This window comes from Gallus gallus, chromosome 1 (assembly GCF_016699485.2).
Source record: "Gallus gallus isolate bGalGal1 chromosome 1, bGalGal1.mat.broiler.GRCg7b, whole genome shotgun sequence".
NCBI classification, from domain to species: domain Eukaryota; kingdom Metazoa; phylum Chordata; class Aves; order Galliformes; family Phasianidae; genus Gallus; species Gallus gallus.
Window position 1 is genome coordinate 99,583,736 of NC_052532.1, and position 20,221 is coordinate 99,603,956.

The window sequence follows — 20,221 nt, forward strand, 5'->3', positions numbered from 1 at the left end:
TTCAATCAGAAGAAAGCACCTCGTACACTACACATCAACTTTTATATGCCCAGTGCTGTAAATTTCTGGAGTTGATGTGAAAACATAGGAATTCTATTTTTCTTTCTTTTTTTTTTCCTCTAGAGCTACATCATGAGTCTCAATGCTACAGTTATTAGCGAACATCTGCCCAGAACATTTACCATCCAGGGGAAGATGACAAATGACTCATAGGTACATGGACTGACATTATAAGCAACGGAGAGTGTAACTCACCATTAATACAGGGCAGTGTAATTGGTCATGAGAAATGACATCTATTCCAGTCTCTAGGCAGGTATTATGACAACATCATCTGCTCCTGGTGAATGACGTAGTACCAGATAAAAATATTTAGAAAGTCCTCAAACAGTGAAAGCAGCTGAAAAAAGAGCGAAGATAAATTCCTATTTTAAGTGAGGTTTTTTTGGGGTAGGTATGAGGAATGGAAACACACATCATTTCAAATAAAAGCTAAAATTGGTTCTAGTATATGAGGTCTTAATGAAATGTACTGAATGGATTCAGAGGGAAATCTTGAGCATTGCCACCGCTTTGAAGGAATTCACTCCCATCCTCCAAAGGTAGGTCCAGCTGCAGATGCCTATCTCAGCCACTGTTTAGCCCATATACAAGACACTGTTTCAGACAGGAACTATAAACACTTCTTCCTTGTTATAATTAACAAAAATGATTGCATCATGTCCAATAGTTAACTGGTAGGAGTAGTTAAAATTTTAATTATAACAAAATAATGTGATACAGTTATGATTGTTCAGATATAATTATAGCGGATGTTGTAACATATACTTTATCCTAAGTCTCAAAAAGATTACAATCCAAGCAAGAATTTCTTCCAAAGCTTTAAATATTTCAATATGTTTGATAGTAGATTCTTGGAGAACATAGGATCCTGAATTCTGAAATGAAATAGTTAGGAAGGTACCTGAACTTATCTGAAAATCTTTCTGCAAGTCCTAGATTTCAAGCAGAAACATATGAGGTGTATCTTACATGCACAGTCTTTTAAAGCGATGACTGCTTTTATTCTGGTTTAATCAGGAAATGACATTTATGTGATTATTCCATGTATGTGTGTCTATGGCTACTCCGCTTTTAAATATCTTTAGAATATCCGGTCTGATTTTGATCAAATCTGACAAAGGAGATGATATTAAGTTATTAAGTTCCTCCAAGAGGCTGAATAGAGGCAAGAGATGTTACTTGTCTGCAGTCAGCATCCCTACTGAGGAAAAGGCATGAGTATGAGCTCACCCTTCAGCAGGAATAAGAAAATCATAGTAGAGACTGAGATAAAAACCCATCAGGCATCATTAGTTTTACTGCTCACAGACTAACTTGGGCTTTTTTTCTTATAACCCATGACAAATGACTGTAGGCTGTTTTCTACTTTGTTTAAATAATATGCATTTGCAAGACAGATGACACATTAGTCTCTGTGTTAAGCTCCGTGTCAGCCACTGTAATCTTGAGGTCCAGACTGTTGCTAGCCTTACACATATGGCAAATGGAGAAAGGTTCTGTGTACCATTCTTCCAGCATGTCCCTTGCTAAAGTGGTAGCAAAACAGCTCTTACACTTGCTGATCAAGAAAAGCTGCTCACTGTTAGTAAACCAGTGGCTGAATAGAATCATAGAATCATAGAATCACTCAGGTTGGAAAAGACCTTAAAGATCATCAGGTTCAATCTCAACCTAACCATACTACCCTAACTCTAATAATCCTCCGCTAAATCATGTCCCTGAGCACTACATCCAAACGGTTTTTAAACACATCCAGGGATGGTGACTCAACGACCTCCTTGGGGAGCCTGTTCCAGTGCTTAACAACCCTTTCTGTAAATAAGTGTTTTCTGATACACAGAAACCAGAAAACAAAAAAAGACTAAGACCAGGGTAACATTGTCACCTAAAGCTGGATGTTAAATTTGATTACACTAATAACCACTACATCACTAACAAGCTTCCTAAGTACTTAAGCTGCATTAGGATGCTAGGAGATAATATGAAGATGCTGTGCTTAGTGATTTAGACTGACAGCCATTATCTCATCTGGAGTTCCAGACATGCATATCCAGGAAACCTCTTAGTTTACCTCCAGGTGTTCTTAGTCTCTGGTGGATACCAGCTCTTTAGTAAACACAGAGATTTTCAGGATGTATTACTATCATCAGACTCTGCACAATCATGCTATCCAAAAATGAGAAATGTTCAACTTATTTTGGGCTGCTTCTCCACTTTGCCAGCAAGCAGTTTAGTATTTATTCCTTATCCTGGAGGAGATCCAGACTCCATGGAGTAAGTTTCCATCCAGCCCCACGAAGCCTGATTGCTGAGATGCAATTCACAGTAAGCTCAAATACATGCCCTCTGCACCCACATGAAACAGTCTTGTAAAGAAAATAAACCCTGTGTGCCCATCTCACACAAGACTGTTGAGGTTATCAGCCGTTTTACAGCATACCTTTTATGAAGAGACTTTCAAACTTGACTCAATTGCTTAATTTTAAGCGCTGGCTTTGTGTTTGGCTCTGTACAAGTGATGTTTCCCATTGCAAAGAGCCCACAGTTTAAAAAAGGCAACTCTGGCCACTCTTGCCTCACCACGGTTTTCAGTTTCGCTTTAGCAATCCTCCTTCTGCTGCAGCATTTTCTTGGCTCTGAAAGGCATCATTAAGTTCCAGTGTATTTTCCGCATGAGAAAATGCCACCCCACTTGCCAGTTTTGCTCCAGCTGGCCTCATTTCTCCACACCTGTTGCAGTCTACTGCTGTACAGGAACTGCCAGATTTGAAGAGGAGGGAGAGAAGGGAGAAGTGTTTGGCATTAGCTCTAACCTCAGATACCCCGTTCCCTGATGTCTGTGAGACTGCCCTTTTGTTTCCCTTGGATGTGCAGCACATAAGGGACCACAGGACTCAGAAGACTGAGGGGCAGAGGAAAAAAAAAAACCTTAGCAATGCAACTTCATTAAGCGTACACTTAAACTGAAGCCTGTTAGAGCTGGCCAATTTCAGAACCTTGTTAGGGCTTTTGTGAGTTAGAGCCTTGGCCTGGCATGTTCCTTCTTGCTCCTTTACAGTGTATCCTTAATTTAGTATCACTCCTTAATTTAGTGTCCTTCCTGAAGTCTATTAATGAGTAGTTTCCTAGAACTTAAATAGCTGCTCTGGACTTGAACTCTGGAGTTGTACAAGAAGAAAAATCCCTTCACTCTCTATTTTGCATTTGGCACAATAGTTTATAGCCCTTCAGCTGATTTTTGACCTATATGATTCTGTTTTTATCTAAACCAAATAAAATAATTCTGAGAATAGGATTTCATGACACACTGATTAAAGGCTTCTCTTCAGCCTGAAAAGCCACAGTCTTCACTTTTCTTATTAATTTCATAACTGACAAAGAAAGCAATCAAGATTTCCAGGCAAGATTGATGCTTTATAGCTTGGCACTAATGTTTCCTGCAGTCCTGTTATGCTAACGTACAGAGATGTTCTGAAGTAAAGTGTATTTCATGGCTAGCACGTAGCTATAGAAAACACATTGAAGCATCATAGGAAAGGAACCAGACTTTAGAGACATAGTTATACTTCACTGGCCTAGAATCCTACCTCTAGAGTGGAAATGTTCATCTTTACCAGTAGTAGATGATCATTTTCATTGTGTCCTATCTGCACTATTTTGATGAGCGTGATGGCTATTAAAGAAGTTGAAGTAAAATCCCCTTTCATGCTTTCTCACTTGCTCACCTCCTTCAGAGAGAGGAACCAGCAGTATCCATGACTTCTGAAGTTGTTAGAAAGCTATTTGGAAAGAGCCATAATGTTACTATTGGCAAAGGAGATGAGCGACCACAAGTTTACTAGGTACAGGGGAAAAGAGAATGTACTCTCTCTTCATGAACTAGAGAGGGATCTAAAAGCATTACAAAATACATACAAATATTACTGTGCTCTGGAAATCTCTTTTGCTCCTCTCCTTTGCCCACAGTAGTCACATACTGAGGAAAAGTGTGCTTGAAGCTGTGGCCCAGCCTGTGCTGGTCCCTGGCATGGATAAGTTCTTCCTGCCAGGCTGACACACCTCTGTCACAGGGAGGGCCAGGAAGGCCACCCCAGGACTGAAGACCTCTTGGGATGTGGATGGTATTGCCACAAATAAAAGGTTTCAGAAGAACTGCTATCAATTATTTTTTAGCAATTTATAAAGGGGGTGAAGAAAAGACATGCACTAGTACATGTAACCTCTATTGGTAGAAGTTGGTGGGAAATAGGTTTTCATCCTCTCGAGAGTCTGCAGAGTTTGAAAAATACATCCTGTCCATGTGCAGCAAAAATTAATAGTGTGACATACTGCTTAAAATGCTAGCAAATCCAATAAGTGTTTGCTATAGGTTCTTGGAAATGTTTTTATTTTAGGAACATTTTTTTTTACTTTATGCCTTCCTTCTTCATTTTTATTAGACCCATTTTACGTTTCTGAACAAAATACTACTTTGAACTGGAAATAAAAGAGCTTCTCACAGTCACTTCTCATTTTCTTCATACACATCTCATTTTCTTCTTAAAACATCTCTTCTCATTGCCCCTTATTTCAGTGCTTAAGATATAGCTTATGACCAGTGGCTGAAAATAGAGTGGTGTATGGGATGTGGGTGCCCCCTTGATGTCGGGGGGCAGTGGGGCTGCAGTGTGAGGCAAGGCCAGGTCTCTGTGCCAGACCTGCCTGTTCCAGCCCACTCCTGCTGCTCCAAAGCAGGGCTGGGCCCAGCAGCCACCCTGGGGCACCTGGGGACAGCCTTGGGAGGGGAGTACACGCAGCACATGGCAAGGAGGAGTAAGGGATGTGGGGTTTGGAACAGCCCTGCAGCACCCAGAGAGGAGGAGGGTTGCTGGCTCCTGTGCAGAGATGTCTCTACAGCCCATGGGCAGACCACTGTGAAGCAGGTTGTCCCTCTGCAGCACATGGACAAACACACCATAACAGGTGGATATGCCCTGGAATAGAATAGGACTGTTCATTTGAAATGGACCTACAAAGATGACCTGCCTGACCACTTCAGGGCTAACCAAAAGTTAAAGTGTGTTATTGAGAATACTGTCCAAATGCCTCTTGAACACTGATAGCCAGGAGGCATCAACCACTTCTCTAGGAAGCTTGTTACAGTGTCTGACCACCTCCATGGTAGTCTAAGCCTACCCTAGCACAGCTTTCCCACATGTTCTGTCACTGGTTCCAAACAGTAGAGTCCAGCACCTCCCTCTGTGCTCTCTTTCCTCAGGAAGTTGCAAAGAGCACTGACTTTACCCCTTGGCCTCCTCTTCTCCAGCCTGGACAGCCCAAGTGTGCTCAGCCTCTCCTCACAGGACAGGCCTTCAGCCCTGTTAGCAGCTGTATTGCCCTCCTCTGGACGCTTTCAAGGATAGTAACATGTTTTTTACAAGGTCTGCTCCAGAAGTAATGCCCCCTATTTTACTATATTGTCCCATGACATCAGAGGTGGATGTTAGTGGTATGGCTGTAGAGTTTGAACCCTCTTGCCAATATCCCATTACATTTTGTTGTGTGAGACAGAAGACAGCCAAGTGGCAGTTTGACAAAATGATGTCTCACATGGAAGTGTGTTTGAAACAAAGATGTGATTTCTCCATGTGGAAAAATGGAACCCATTGACATCCATTGGCACTTGCTGAATGTTTCTGGAGTCTAAACAGTGGATGTAAACTAATGAAGTGGTGGGTGATGCGTTTCAGCAGTGGCAACAGTGGGTCACTTTTGCTGATGCAAAAAACTTCTGCTTTCTGCAAGCACAGCATGAAGGTTCTTGTTCGTTGTTGTCAAAAATGCATAGCTGATGGTGGTGACTATGTTGAAAAGTAATGTTTTGTAGCTGAGAATTTGCTCTATCAAATAGTGTTATTGTACTGTTTGATTCTGTTGTAGTTTCCATGGAAATAAATAAGAGGCATTACTTTCACAGCAAATTACATATATTGTGAAGCCCAGAACTGCACTCAATATTCAAGGTGAGGCTGCACCAACACTAAATATAGCAGGAGAATCAAGTCCCAAAGGAAGTTGCAACCCATGGAGAGCTGATGCTCCATGAGGGCAAAAGTGTGAGGAAGAGGAAGCAGCAGAGAGGAGCTGTGAAGGATTGACCACAACCCCTATTCCCATGCTCTGATCAGGGTCCAGAGAGGTAGAAGAGGAACCATGGATGAAGGAGTGATATTGAGCCTGGGAAGATGTTATTTCAGCATCTTTGTCACTCTCTGTCAAAACCAATTTTAATTGGCAATGAATTAAATTAATTTCCCAAAGTCAAGTCTGTTTTGGTCATGACAGTACTTGGAAAATGTTCTCCTGAAGTTTATCTCGACCCCGGATAAAATACAGAATAGTGTAAATATGTTCTAAGTTGGTGCATTCACAGGTCTTCCAGTCTAAATCTGACTCCATAGAATCTGGAAGCAAAGGCCATTTACATTAATGACAACTAGGTTTATATATATCACTAATTTAAAGTAAATAAAAAAGTACTTCGTGGGCAGTTGTCAAATAATTTGGAAACTGAAAAAGAAGAGTATTAAGCATGTAGATTTTCTAAGGAAAATCATATGCAGTTCTTAACTTATTTTGTACCTTGATATTGTAGCAGGTCTAAGGCAGGTAGCACATTAATGTATGTGCAAAATATTTAATGAAGGACTTACTTATGTGAGTGGTGCCTGCAAAGTTGTTATCTATAGTTGTTGGAAGATATGCAGACAATTAAGAAGTGCTAGGTATACCCACGTGATACATGGTAGGATTTAGTGCTGTGTGATGGAACCTGAATTAACTCTGAATAAGTTATCTCAGGTGACATAAGAAGCTCATCTCTTTCCCTGGAATAAACCGCTTTGCTGAGAATACCACACTGCAGCAAAGTCCATAGTACTTTTATATGGCATCATGTAATTTTTTATGCTTATTGTCAGAAGACAATTTTTATGAAGTGATTCTTGGACTACTGTGTCTACACTGAAGTCCAGGAGAACAACTGAAAATCAACACATACTATAGATTAGGTCATGAAAGAAGAAATTTTGACCTCTTCAGACATTCAGTATTACTTTAACACAGCTGTTTTGTATGTTGGAATATGAAAAAAAAAAACTGGACTGCATAGGTTCGATGCTGTTATCTTTGGTCTGAAATTACTCATGCTCTTCTCTGCTGAGAAGCTCATTTTGGGGAATATGTTTCTGAGTTATAAAGCAATTGTTTTTAAGTCTTCCAAATTTTGTATCTGCAGTATCATAGCATAAGAAATTTCACTCAGCTTTGAGCTACATAAAAAAACGTGATGAGATTTCCCTTACATTTTGATATCTAGAGTTAAAAGTTAAGAAAACCAAAATCCTAGCTCTGAAAATCCTTAGCTTTGTTGTATGTCCAATGAAGATTCAAATTTTGCAGCAGGACACACAGTAATCCCTCTCTGTTTTGTCTATTTAACTTTTAACCTACTTCAGAAAGAAAGTTTAATCAGTGTGTATGTATAGACAGATAGATAGATAGATAGATGAATTGATGGATCGATGGCATCAAAGACAGCAGAAACCATTGTAATTCCATGAAATATGAACGTAAATTATTTAAAATGAATGTCATTTTATAATGTACCTTTCTGCCCTCAGCAATGACTAGATGGCCATTGTTCAATTTGTAGTAGTAAAACTGGCTTTATAAGGGAAATTAGGTTTTTCACTACAAATGACCCTTTCTCACATCAGTGCTATGAAAAAGCCTGAATACAATTATTCATAGATTTTGGCAGCAGAAAAATTTCTGGATATATGAGTGAGGGGAATTTATGATTTTAATATGCCCAATGTTTTAAAGTGCTCAGAAGGTGTCTGATACCAGAAAGCACTGACTGTTAAGTAATACCAGGCGAATGTTAGACAATGAATATCAAATTAGTTCACTGACACAGCACAGATCTTGTGATGAACCAGGATCATATCACAGAGCAGCACAACACTGACTTCTCAGCAACAAAACTAAACACTAATGGGCCAATCCATCACCTCTTCCAGTTTGAATGTGCCTGGACTGTCATTCTGCTGCTGCACTGTTTTGTTCCTGCACATTGCAACAACAACTCTCTCATACGCTGCTGCTGGGAAAGACTGGCTCTGCTGAAGTTCACTACATTTCCTCATGGAAATCAAAAAGGCCAGGATATCTTACTGACCTAAGTTGCCCATGATGCACAGCATTATTAGCTATTTCTGGCAAATATGCCTTTTAATTGTTATTACAAAAATCTTTCAGCATGGGAACAATACCTGTATATAAAATGGACAAACTTACAATACAAATTTATGCTCAAGGATAGCAGCACTGTCATTTCAACTTTGTTCTTGAAGTCTGCAACTTAACTGTGCTCTGTTGATAAAACTGGATTTTTGTTATGCTTTGTCTGTCACTATCTCAAATTTCATGTGCATGCATAAAGAAAATTTGAATCTTATTCTAATCCTCTCACTAAAATATTTGGAAAAAGTCTCTAGCTCAACGGTACATATTTAAGTAGTAAATTAACATGCTTGACAAATGGAATGGGACATCTACGATAAGTACGAGATAAGTTTCAGACAGAAGATGACTGAGTGGGAGGAAATCTTTCCACAACATCTGTTTGGCTTGCTTGGATAATTCTCTCCAATTATTCTGTACTGTTTCTCCAGGGAGGATGAATGGGTGAAGCGTGTTCCAAAATCAAAGTGATTGATCTTATGCATACAAGAGTTTGAAAGGTCAGCTTGGTGAAAGACAGCCTTAGGAGAATATGACTAACAGAGCTAGATTTTGTTTGTACTAAGCATGGGGAAACGATACACATTGGAGCTTTCATCTTACCTTGGCCACAGTAGGTGACACAGTCACAGTAAAGTGAGGAGATATTCGCTCTTTCATTCTCCTTGCTTTCTCCAAGGCAATTACCTTGAATAGTCACACTGCAGCCAAACAGGTATCATAGCAGCTGGGTGCCCACCTGGATGTTTTTAATAGGTGACTTTCAGTACATCTTCACACTGTCCCAGAGTATATGTTATTAACATTTTTAGCATGCTAGCACTTTAAGAGTATGGGTTGATACATCTCAGCTATGTGGACAGGACTTGGCAAACGTAAAGGACAGTCTCTGCTCTAGTATTTAGTTATGGTATGTTCTTCCTCTAGTAAACTCATCCAATCATATTCATAAACCATGATGCACTCTGTGAAGCTCAAACAGTACCTGGTTTACTGAACCTCTAATCTAAATTAACTGCAAACAAATGATGTGGTTTGTATAGTCTCTTAAGGAACCCAAAAGAATTTAAAATAATCTGGCTTCCATAATACAAACATATTTTTACATAAAGTCTTAGTCCAAAACCTTGTGATTTAATTAGATACATATGTGGCCTCTTCCACCTGCATTATAAGCTTTTCTCAATAGATTCCTTCGGCACTAAGTGAGGTGTCTTATGGATCTCCAAAACAGCAGTCCTCCTTCACTTGAAGTGGAAGACTGCTTGATAACATTTAGAAATATGCACACAGTATCAAGGTAAATAACCTGTTTATGAGCTCTGCCTATGGTGAATATACCATGGAAAGTACCTCACCACTTAGGCTGAATGCATATTATTGATGTGAATGTGAATCTTTGGTATCTGAAATGCCAGATCTCCGTGTACCAGAAATTGGACCCCAAGAAAACTGTTAAATGTAATCTGGGGGAACACTGCAACAATGAACGAGCCAAAACTTAATTCATTTTCCAACTCCTTGGCTCTGTATTGTCAGCAAAATGCTTAGTGCCTAATTTTGCATCTGTAAATCTAACAGTATTTATAAGAATCACTTGTTCATTTTATATTTACAGATACAGTCTCTTGATTTATGAAACATAGGAATGAGAGATACGTGATTTCTTTTTTTTTTTTTTTTTTTTTCACTTGTCTTCTGAGTTGTAGAGATTTTCTTTCCTAGGAAAAAGTCAGCTGGTATACTAGACTAGAACTTTTATGGGCATAACAAAATCTTAAGTACTTAAGGCAATTTCACATATTGAGCAAAACATAAAGATGTGTTCAATTGTTTATTGCCACAGATCTCAGAGAACTGGGAAATAGTAGTAACATTATTAATCTTCTGTGCTGCATTTTAAAATAGCCTATGCAATTTAATTTTGGTTGGGCTTCTTTCTGATATTTTTTTCTTTCTTTCTTTTAAAATGTAAAGTGGCGCACTGCGTAAAAGTAAACTATGAACTAGTGGGATATTTGAACTGGTAGGGTTATTGATATAGCACTTTTACAGGACTTGCAACCTATAAAATGCTTTATCTCTTTATTTCAGTAAATCAACCTCAGGTGTTCTTGGAAACATTATTTTGTAGAGGAGGAAAGCACCTCTTTGTTTTCTGCTTTGTATTTCCAATCCTGATCTTCTGCCAGGTGAGGTTTGCTCTCCAAGGAGCCCATTAGCACTAACTCAGGTGTTCAGCTGGCTGCAGAGCTATGTGAACTGCTCCTTCATTCCTGTCACTTCCAGTCTTTGCTGGCTGAAAACATGACAGAAAGATGACCATGCCAAGTGATCTGCAGCTTATGCATGTACAGCTACGTCTGATTACCAACAAATCCTGTATAAAATAAGTCAAGCTAGGAAATGAGCTTTGTTATGTATTGCTGTGACAGCTATGAAAAGAGTTCTGCTTGAAGAAAAAGGACTTGTTGGGAGTTAAATGGCACAATGGACAAAATGAACATTACTCACCTAATTGTATCTCCTGCACATTTGGAGATAAATCCCATAGATTACAGCTGAAAGCTGCTTTTCAGAATTTCGCATTTTCATGTGGGGAATAGGATTAAATCAGTATGTAATTGCATTAGAGTTTCTCTTATTTTACAGTTTTGCTTTAACTATATTTCAGGATGGATAAAATCCAAGTCAATTCCTTCCATGATAAAGCAAAGAAATGACACGAAGAAGAGGATGTACATTGAAGAATAATATCTAAGCCAAGTGCATGTGGAATGTACTATTGGTGTTCTTCCTATCTCCATTGCCTGGCCTCTTAATCAATAGCCCCATATTTTATTGATTTTATAGCAGAGATAATCAGTTATGTAATAAAGAATAACAGTATTAGCTCTTGCTGTAAAGCATTGCCAGCAAACAGCTGACTAGCAATCTAGTCGGAACTGACAGCAATAAAACAGCCAAAACTGCCTGAGAAAGGTCAGAAGATCAGCAAATGACATCCCATCACACAGAAGGTGACACTATGGACAGCACAGGGTTGTGACCTGGGGATGAGAGCCTGCTCTAGGTGGGTGGGAAACCTATAGTCTCAAACAAACACAGTAAGGAGAATATGCGAGTTGTTCATTCTGCAAAGCAGAAAGAGGATTTGATGCTGAGAATTATGTCCACATATGTGTTTGTGAATACAAGTGCAGTTTTAGAGTTGCTGAGAGCATAAAACATGTATTTACATTTGTTGCAGATGTAATCATTCATGCTTCTTTTTGTCTAGAGAAAGCACTCCTACCAGAAATGCTGATTCATGATGTTGAGAGAAGATAGAAATGACACAACTGAGGGGAAGAGGGAGAAGGAGTTCAGCTACACGTGTTGCTCCCCAGCCTCTATCTCTGTCTGTTCAGCCTGTTCTCTGCTGCATTCAGTATCAGTAGGATACAAGAGTGGCCAGATGCTGGCCAATGAGACTGTCTACAGAAAAGATAAGTAGATTATACATGAACCTACCAGTATATTTATGACAGCTGTGTTACATATAGATCTTTTGGAGACTAAATTATTACTACAGCTCTAGGGATCAGTCACTCAGAAAAGGGACACTGCTGTTGCAGAATGCTGTAGCTTTTGTAACAGGCTATCATTTGTCCCTTTATATTGAAACCCATTTTTAGCCCACTTTAGAGTAGGAAAGCAGCTGTGGCATTTGTGTGTTTTTTATTGGCAGGCAGTTACTTCTTAATGCTGATGAGGTTAGAGGTTAAAAGCCAAATATCTGTTCAATTCTAGCCATCTATTACAAAGCAGAATTTATATACTGTGAAATTTGGGTTGGCAGAAATCATTAAAAAAAAAAAGAAGAAGAAGAAGAAGAAGGGAATTAAGCTGTAAAGGTGTGCCAACTCTCTTACAAGAACAGACTTATCATTTGTGGAAAATACACCTACCAGAAGGCATAGTAAAAATGGTGGAAAAGTTACTTAAGCTGCCAGTTATAAAATAGCTACCTTCTGTCCAGAACTGTCCATGCCAAAAAAGATTTACCAGGAAAGAAATCCCTGGAAAAGAGCACTTCTGTAGAAAGGACCAAAACATTACAGAAGTTTTTTTTTTTTTCTTTCTATTTTACTTCTCATGTACCTCAGTTATGAAAAAAAATCTCCAACAACAACAACAAAAAACTCAACAATTTTTAATTAAGTACAGATGAAGAGCAGAGAGATGTGCACCCTTCAGTAGAAGACTGAAAAGCACCCAGTGTTGAGAAAGTACCACTGAGGGACATGGAGATGAAACCAGCATAGTCCAGAGTCTGTTCCATGGCTCTCTTCTCCAGAAGTATGTGTTCACTTGAAAAAGTCTTAAGAGAACAAAAAGCCTTTTGGGAATTAGGAACAAGTTTACAATTTCTACTCATGGCTTCCCATCTGCAAACACCATTGTCATTACTCATCTAATTTTCCATAGAAAGAAGATTGATGCAGGGATCCTATCTTTCAGGTCAACATGCTCTCCTAAATGCTAGTTGGACAAGAACACTGAAAACAAAATGATCCATTTCATTACTAATTTCATCTTAATTTCTGAATGTCATATATGCTTTTTTAAAAATCTTCAGAGTATTAGTGTTTCTCTGCCATTGATAAACTTTAGTTTTACTCATAATGAGATAAGGGTCTCTTTTTTTCAGATAAGACAACTGAGGCTGAGAAGGAAATTGATTATCTGTTAATTTTAGTATCTGTATGTGACTTTTTGAAGAACTTAGCATTACTAAGCCCTTTGTGTATATATATATAAATAACCTCACTAAAAAGTTTCTCTAAAGGATTATTGATCCAGGGTTAGGAAAGTGGCTATGCTGCTTTCAACATGGCATTATACATTAATATTTAAGGTATCTATTCCACAGATTTCCTTGTAAATCAATATTTAAAACATGTATACCACCAAATTCAGTTGCAACAGTGAGTCCTCAGCATTTCTGCAAATCTAGCATCCAAATTACAAGTCAACCAACTAGAAAACAAGGAGACAAGTGGTGAACGCTTGTAAAAATGATGATTTGAGTAACATACCTAACATCACATGGAAGCACTCACGATTGATATAACTCTTACTCTTCTTGAAGTTATTACATACCTTTCAGCAGATGGAGTGAGAAAGTCCAGAAGTTTGTAAAGCTAATGATATATTGCTCCTTTATTCAGAGCAGATCCATTCTGCACAATTTAAAGGGAACACACTCCATGGAAAAAGTTCTGACTAATTTGAAGCTAGGATAAAACATACAGACAATAAGAGTGAGTGAATGGAGATTGCATGAGTGAACTTAATTCTAGCATCCTATCCCTTGCGTCCTTGATTCTCCAGCTGTTTTCAAACCTTGGCAGAGATAATTACTTCCTTCTTCCTTAAATACCCATGTCCATTGGTCCTCCTGAAATATTTAACAAGGAAAGATTATGCTGATAGCCAGCCTTATCCTCTTACAAGCTTACACAGTAGCAGCAACACCCTCTAATTATGCCTTTAAGTCTCAGTGCCACACCAGTGAAACTCACTTGGCAGTGTGTATACTGCTAGGTCCTGGATTATGGGTGGAGGCCATCTTGACTGTCGCAGTAATTGTTGCTATCTGCTCTTACTGTCCTTTCATTCTGCATGTCAACTAGTTGGGAAAGACTAGATACCAAAAGCTCACTTTACTTACATCCTGTGTGGGATATTTAATGATGTTGGAAGTTATGCCCTTCTGAGGATAGGAAGCATCATGATAGCACTAATCTTTCATGCTGCAGAAGATTTTCTTGTGAGATTGCTTCACCAGCATTCAAACAAGGTATATCACAAGCTAGTTCACCCTGAATATTAATATCGAAAGAAAATAGAGAGGAAAAAGCCTAGGATACACCAAAAAAAGAACAGAGAAAACCTTCACAAAACATGAAGAATAACAGAATAGGATGCACATAATGCATTTGGGAGATTTCAATCTCAGACTCCATAGCATCAAAAGAAATGTGCCTCTTTTAAAATAAATGCAACATATTAGAAGGAGAGAGATGAATACTAGAATTTAAGCACAGTTAAAAGACGTTTATTACAGACAGTTATCTAATCTGGAAAAGAATTAAGCAATATTTCTAGACAAACTTAATTGAATCCAGGAGGTAATAACACTTGAAGTTCTTTGACTTGAAAATCAAGTTGGGCATTAGCAATTGTTTGAAATCACAAAGGACTATGTTTTAAGTGGAGTGCAATGGTGGCGTTTTTAAATGCATGCATGTAAGTAGCTGGTATAGACGTTGCTTCATATTTTTCAGGTGATTAGATTCTGTTGCTTCAACAAGTCTGAGGGAGGTGTGTTCAAGAAAACTGATGCAGACTTCATTACTGGAAGCAAGTGTTGATCAAGTGATACAGCAGACAGACAACATTTCACTTGCAGAATTGCAGTACAACAAAGAAGCTACATCTTTCTGGTTATTTTCAACATTTCTTTTCTAAACAGATGACTGGCAGATGATTTCTGCCTACTCTATCTACATCAAGCAGAGAAGTGTGGACACTGTTGAGAATCCGCTGATCTAAGCTCTGCAGAGCTCATGCAGCTCTATACATTTAATACATTACTTGATGCTGTCAGTGTAATGACTCCCATCACATTTGCTCACCACTGGCTTGATCACTAGCTTTAGCCTCAGGAAAATTTATTTTGGGATTCCTTTTCTCTTCACTGCCAATGGCCGTGACTGTATTGCTACTGGTGTCTGGAGAAGCACAAGGAAATGCCACCTGTAAAGATCTATGGAGGTCATATAATATAATCCTAAAAGCCATCTAAGGAGTAGAGGATAGCAGCTATACTGTCCAGAGGGCAGTACTGATATCTGGTTTGTATATTAAGCTAGAAGATTCTTCCTGGAAAAGAACTGTATAAGGAGAAAGGGAACTGAAATATAGCCATGGAGCAAAGTCTGAACAAATCTAATGAGAACTGCAATTGCATCCTTGGTGAGCAAGGTAATTATTATCCTAAGCAGATATTCTGTCAGGTACATTTTCACCTGAGTGGTCCTTAGTAACCTTAGGAACTGGAGTTGATACAAGAGTCCGTGCTTTCTGAGAAACCAGTACTTCCAGCAGCAATCTAAGTGGTCAGAGCTGAGCTTGCGCCCTGCTGCCCACTTGAGACCTGCTAGCACACTGTGGTAAGGTTGCAGGCTAGCAAGAACTTGAGATATTTCTGCTGCATTTTTTTAAAAAGCTCACAGAATAAACGTGGATAAAAAAATCCAGTTAAGAAGAAATGATGAATTATACACAAAAGATAAGGAAAAGTAAGCCATTATTGCACTGACTTTTAAAAGTGTGGAAGGTAGAGATCTGCCTGCTCTAGGAATCAGATTACTGAGGCACTAAGATGAGGAATTAAGAACAGAACAGATAACAGTTGAAGAGGTTATTAAAAGATTACAGAGCCTAGAAACTGGTATAATAGAACAATGTCTACCCAACTTGTATATCAGATTTCTAAAGCAATCTAGGAGGACATGCAAGAAGTCTTTCTTGAATGCACACAGTATTGCATTATTTGACAAAAATATGATTCTGAAAAATGATGAATTTCACTGAGTAAAAGTTTGCCTCTGGAGATTAAAACTCCTAAATATGTTTTTAGGTTTATGAATGAGAGAATCAGGTATTCAAGTATGCTTGAACTAGTATGTTTGTTCAAGAAAACAAGCATACTTATAATACACAGTGGATATAGGTGAGAGTTAGTTGTTCGTATATGTATGTACACATGCACACACACACATATAAATGTATACAATTTTTGTAGCCTTCAAAAATAGTAAAAAAAAACCTTTCTGCAAAGCTTAATTTAAAAAGCCATTATTTCAAGTTTATTATGAGCCTTGCAATACATAGCAGATACCAAAATCAAAATCTTACCTAAAATATTAACTGAAATATATATATTCATATATATATATATAAACTCACAAAAAGTTGAAAGCAAGAAACAAATGCAGAGTAAAGACTCTGAATATCAAACAGATCCTCCTTAAATAAAATATCTCATCAGTTCAGTTCTAATATGATTATTTTTGCAAGGCTTACCCTACTTTTTTTTTTATTATTATTAACTGTTAGGATTAGTTATAGCACAATCTATTCACCCAAGGCCATTTTGCTGACAGAAAATGCAAATGAGATTAAAGTGCTTTTTTGTGTGCCTGTCTGTGACCCACTGAGGACTTGACAGTTCAGTGACTGTTTCGTTCCTGCTCCTGTAGGTGGGTTACAGGTACTTGCTTCTCCTAATGAAGAGGGAATGCAAGAAGATGGAGGTGAAAATATCAGCATGCCCAAGTACAGTATCTACTGTTACACTGATAATAGCCACAGACAATAATTTTAACATTCAGTACATTCCCTCTTGGTATTAGTTGAAATATAGTCATTAAAGCAAAATATTTGTATTTTAGCCTTACAGTTTATGGCATTTATTTGCCTAGTGAATATTCTGATTTTGTTGCAATTATAGCATTTACAACCTGCTTTTCAGAAGAAGAAAGGATTTCAAATGTTTCTGATAATAAACAGATTTGGAGCATCAGCATTTTTAGCTGGGCCTATATTACAGAGCTTGCAATAGGGATGCAACTACTCTCTCCTGCTAATACTATTTTGAAACACATCTACTGTCATTCTTTCTAAGTAACTATTGTCAACTGTCAAACTCACCTGAACTGTAGTTCATAGAATCACAGAATCATAGAATCATAGAATGGCCCAGGTAGAAAAGGACCATACTGATCATCTAGTTTCAACCCCACTGCTGTGTGCAGAGTCACCAACCACTAGACCAGGCTGCCCAGAGCTACATCCAGCCTGGCCCTAAATGCCTCCGGGGATGGGGCATCCACAACATCTCTGGGCAACCTGTTCCAGTGTGTCACCACCCTCTGTGTGAAAATCTTCCTCCTAATATCTAACCTAAACCTCTCCTGTCTCAGTTTAAGACCATGCCCCCTTGTCCTATCACTATCCACCCTCGTAAACAGCCATTCCCCCTCCTGTTTATACACTCCCTTCAAGTACTGGAAGGCCACTCTTAGGTCACCCTGGAGCCTTCTCCACTCCAAGCTAAACAAGCTCAGTTCCTTCAACCTTTCTTCACAGGAGAGGTGCTCCAGCCCTCTGATCATCTTAGTGGCCCTCCTCTGGGCAGTTAATTGAGGCTAGTACACAGTAATAAATAATCTCATCAAAATTAAACATTTTTCTAATTCATGTGTGTTCTGCATGCATTCATAATAGCTGTGACCACTTAGGATCCTAATTTCAATAATTATAGGAAAATTAAATAATTGCTGTTAATCTTTACCATTTTATTAGCCGGTTCTATAAAAATACAAACGCACATTGCAATACAGGCATATGAACTGTGTCAGAGTTGTAGCACTGCAACACAGCACATTCTTATGAACAGGTATGTTCAGGAATGTTTCGCTCATAACTTGGATACCACCTTGTTGTGCAGGTGATTTAGAAGTCAGAGGAAAACAATCAGCAAAGCTGGGAGCTTTTCATTGATGCTATCTAAAATAGATTGTGCTTTTTTAACAAGTTAAATCCTGATGCATCTTCAGGAAATAAAGTGGAAAAAAAGCAGAGCTTATAGAAATTTGGAGATTGACTTTACCCAGACTGATAGTGGACAAGGTGGAAAAGTTTCATACTAAAAGAGGGGAGATTTAAGTTAGATCTTGGGAGGAAATTCTTTACCTAGAGGGCGGTGAGGCGCTGGCACAGCTGCCCAGAGAAGCTGTGGTGCCCCATCTCTGGAGGTGCTCAAGGCCAGGTTGGATGGGGCTCTGGGCAGCCTGAGCTGGTGGGGAGCAGCCCTGCCCATGGCCGGGGATTGGAATTGGATGGGTGTTAAGGTCCCTTCCAACCCAAACCGTTCTGTCATTCTCTGATCTTCTGATTGTATCTTCTAGTGACAGTACTGTTCTCAAGCAGCACAGCTTCATGAGTTGCTTACTCCTAACTACACCAGCTCTGCAGACTTTCTGTTTGTTTGTTTTTGTGGGGGACTGCACTGTGGCAAAATAAATCATAAAAATACTGTATTTCCATAAAGCTATACTCGTAGGCTGAAGCAGCTGATTGCTAAGTCCTTTTCATCGTCTCTGTATTCCTCCTGAGATAGTTCAATAGTACCACTTGCTGTGCATTTTCACCAGTTGATTAAGAATCATTCAAATGAAAAATTTCTAGCACATAGTAACAATGGGATATACTGAATACAGTGACTCTGCCTATAAATATTGCTACAGAATGAATTAGGGTAAAAATCAATTATTTGTTGTAGAAAAAAATGATTTAAATGCAAAGAAAAAATATTAGTTTTGTGTTGAATATTTTTTCTATTTCTGAAATAAAAAGCTAAGGAAATTTCAAGGTGAAAAAGGATTTTGATTGTAATAACCCTGAATACTCCATTAGAAAACAGTGAAATGAATACTTTAAATTTTCCCCTCCACCAACCGTAAACTGTTTGATAAATGGATTTAAAATTCAGGAAAAATAACTGTGGAGAACATGTTCATGAATTACGTTACATATAGCTCATGAGCTGCGATACAGCATCTCTTGTGGAAATGGAACAGAATTCACATTTTTCTGTGCAATGCAAAAACAATCAATGAGGACTGGAAAATTTCCAAACAGTAATAGCAACAACAATAATAAAGCCTTAAATATAAAATGCAGAAGAAAGCCAGGAGCAACTGAAGACTTTAAGAAAGAAATGAGGGAAATCCTAAAATCGATTGCAGTGCAAAGGAATTCTGCAAATATGAAATCCATTTAACTCCATGGAGGTAAGAATGGGGCTCATTTGATTTGATATACTATTAAGGTGAAACGCACACTATTTGGAGAAAGTCCTGTTACTTTTCTTGCTACTGCACTGGGGAAGGGGGCAAGGAGTGGGTGTAAGATCTCTTAAATGGAGTATCTTAATGGATCGAGGTCTAATTGCTAAGCCTCTGGGCTTAAACATCATTTTTGAAGCTGATACCTCTGGATGCTGAACAAGCAAAACTTTCTAGTAGGCCTGCAGACCGTGTTGCAACACATAGCCTAGAGAAAGGATATTTAAAAGCTCTGCTATTTTCCTATGAGGCATTCTTCTGAGAATATAAAGATCATGGAACTTGAATCCTTCTCCTCACAGTCTCCTAATTACAGTCTGTACAAGTAATAGATATTCTAGATGCTGGAAAGTGTCAGATTCCCTATTTCTGTGGTCAGTTGCTTCTTAAGTTAGTAAATGTGCATACTTTCTGCCACAGGGACTTCATTCCTAACCTATCCTTAAGTCAGGTAATCATTTTAGGCTTGTTATTCAACATTTTAAATTGTCTGCTATCAAGAGAGCTGGCCTTAAAACATACTTAAAGTTAGCATTGTTTGAAGACCTGGCTGAAACTTATTGAAGAGGAAGGACATGTCCTGGTTTGTTAGTGTAGACATAGAGCTGTGGGGTCACAGCTCTGTTATTTCCCAGTAAGACACCAATACAAAATTGTGTGAGTGTATGGGCTCAGATCCTAACTAATCATGAATTTCTGCATACTACAATGCAAGCAACTCAAACTGCGCTCAACACAGCTCATTTGGGTTTGGTAAAATCAGTTGTGCTATTTACAGCAAGCTCTCCCAACATGGTTAAGGTTGTTTTCTTCCCCTGCTCCTACCTTGATGCCTCAGCTGAGCTCAGGAGGTTATACACACATATGTACATATATGTATGTACCCAGTTTTAAAGATATGAGCTTGGAAG

General features: G+C 38.6%; 1 long non-coding RNA gene across 1 annotated transcript in view; it reads left to right on the forward strand.

Moving 5' to 3' along the window:
- Positions 1–20,221, forward strand: part of LOC107055161 — a 91,419-nt gene that overhangs the window by 22,192 nt on the left and 49,006 nt on the right. The window lies entirely within an intron of this gene.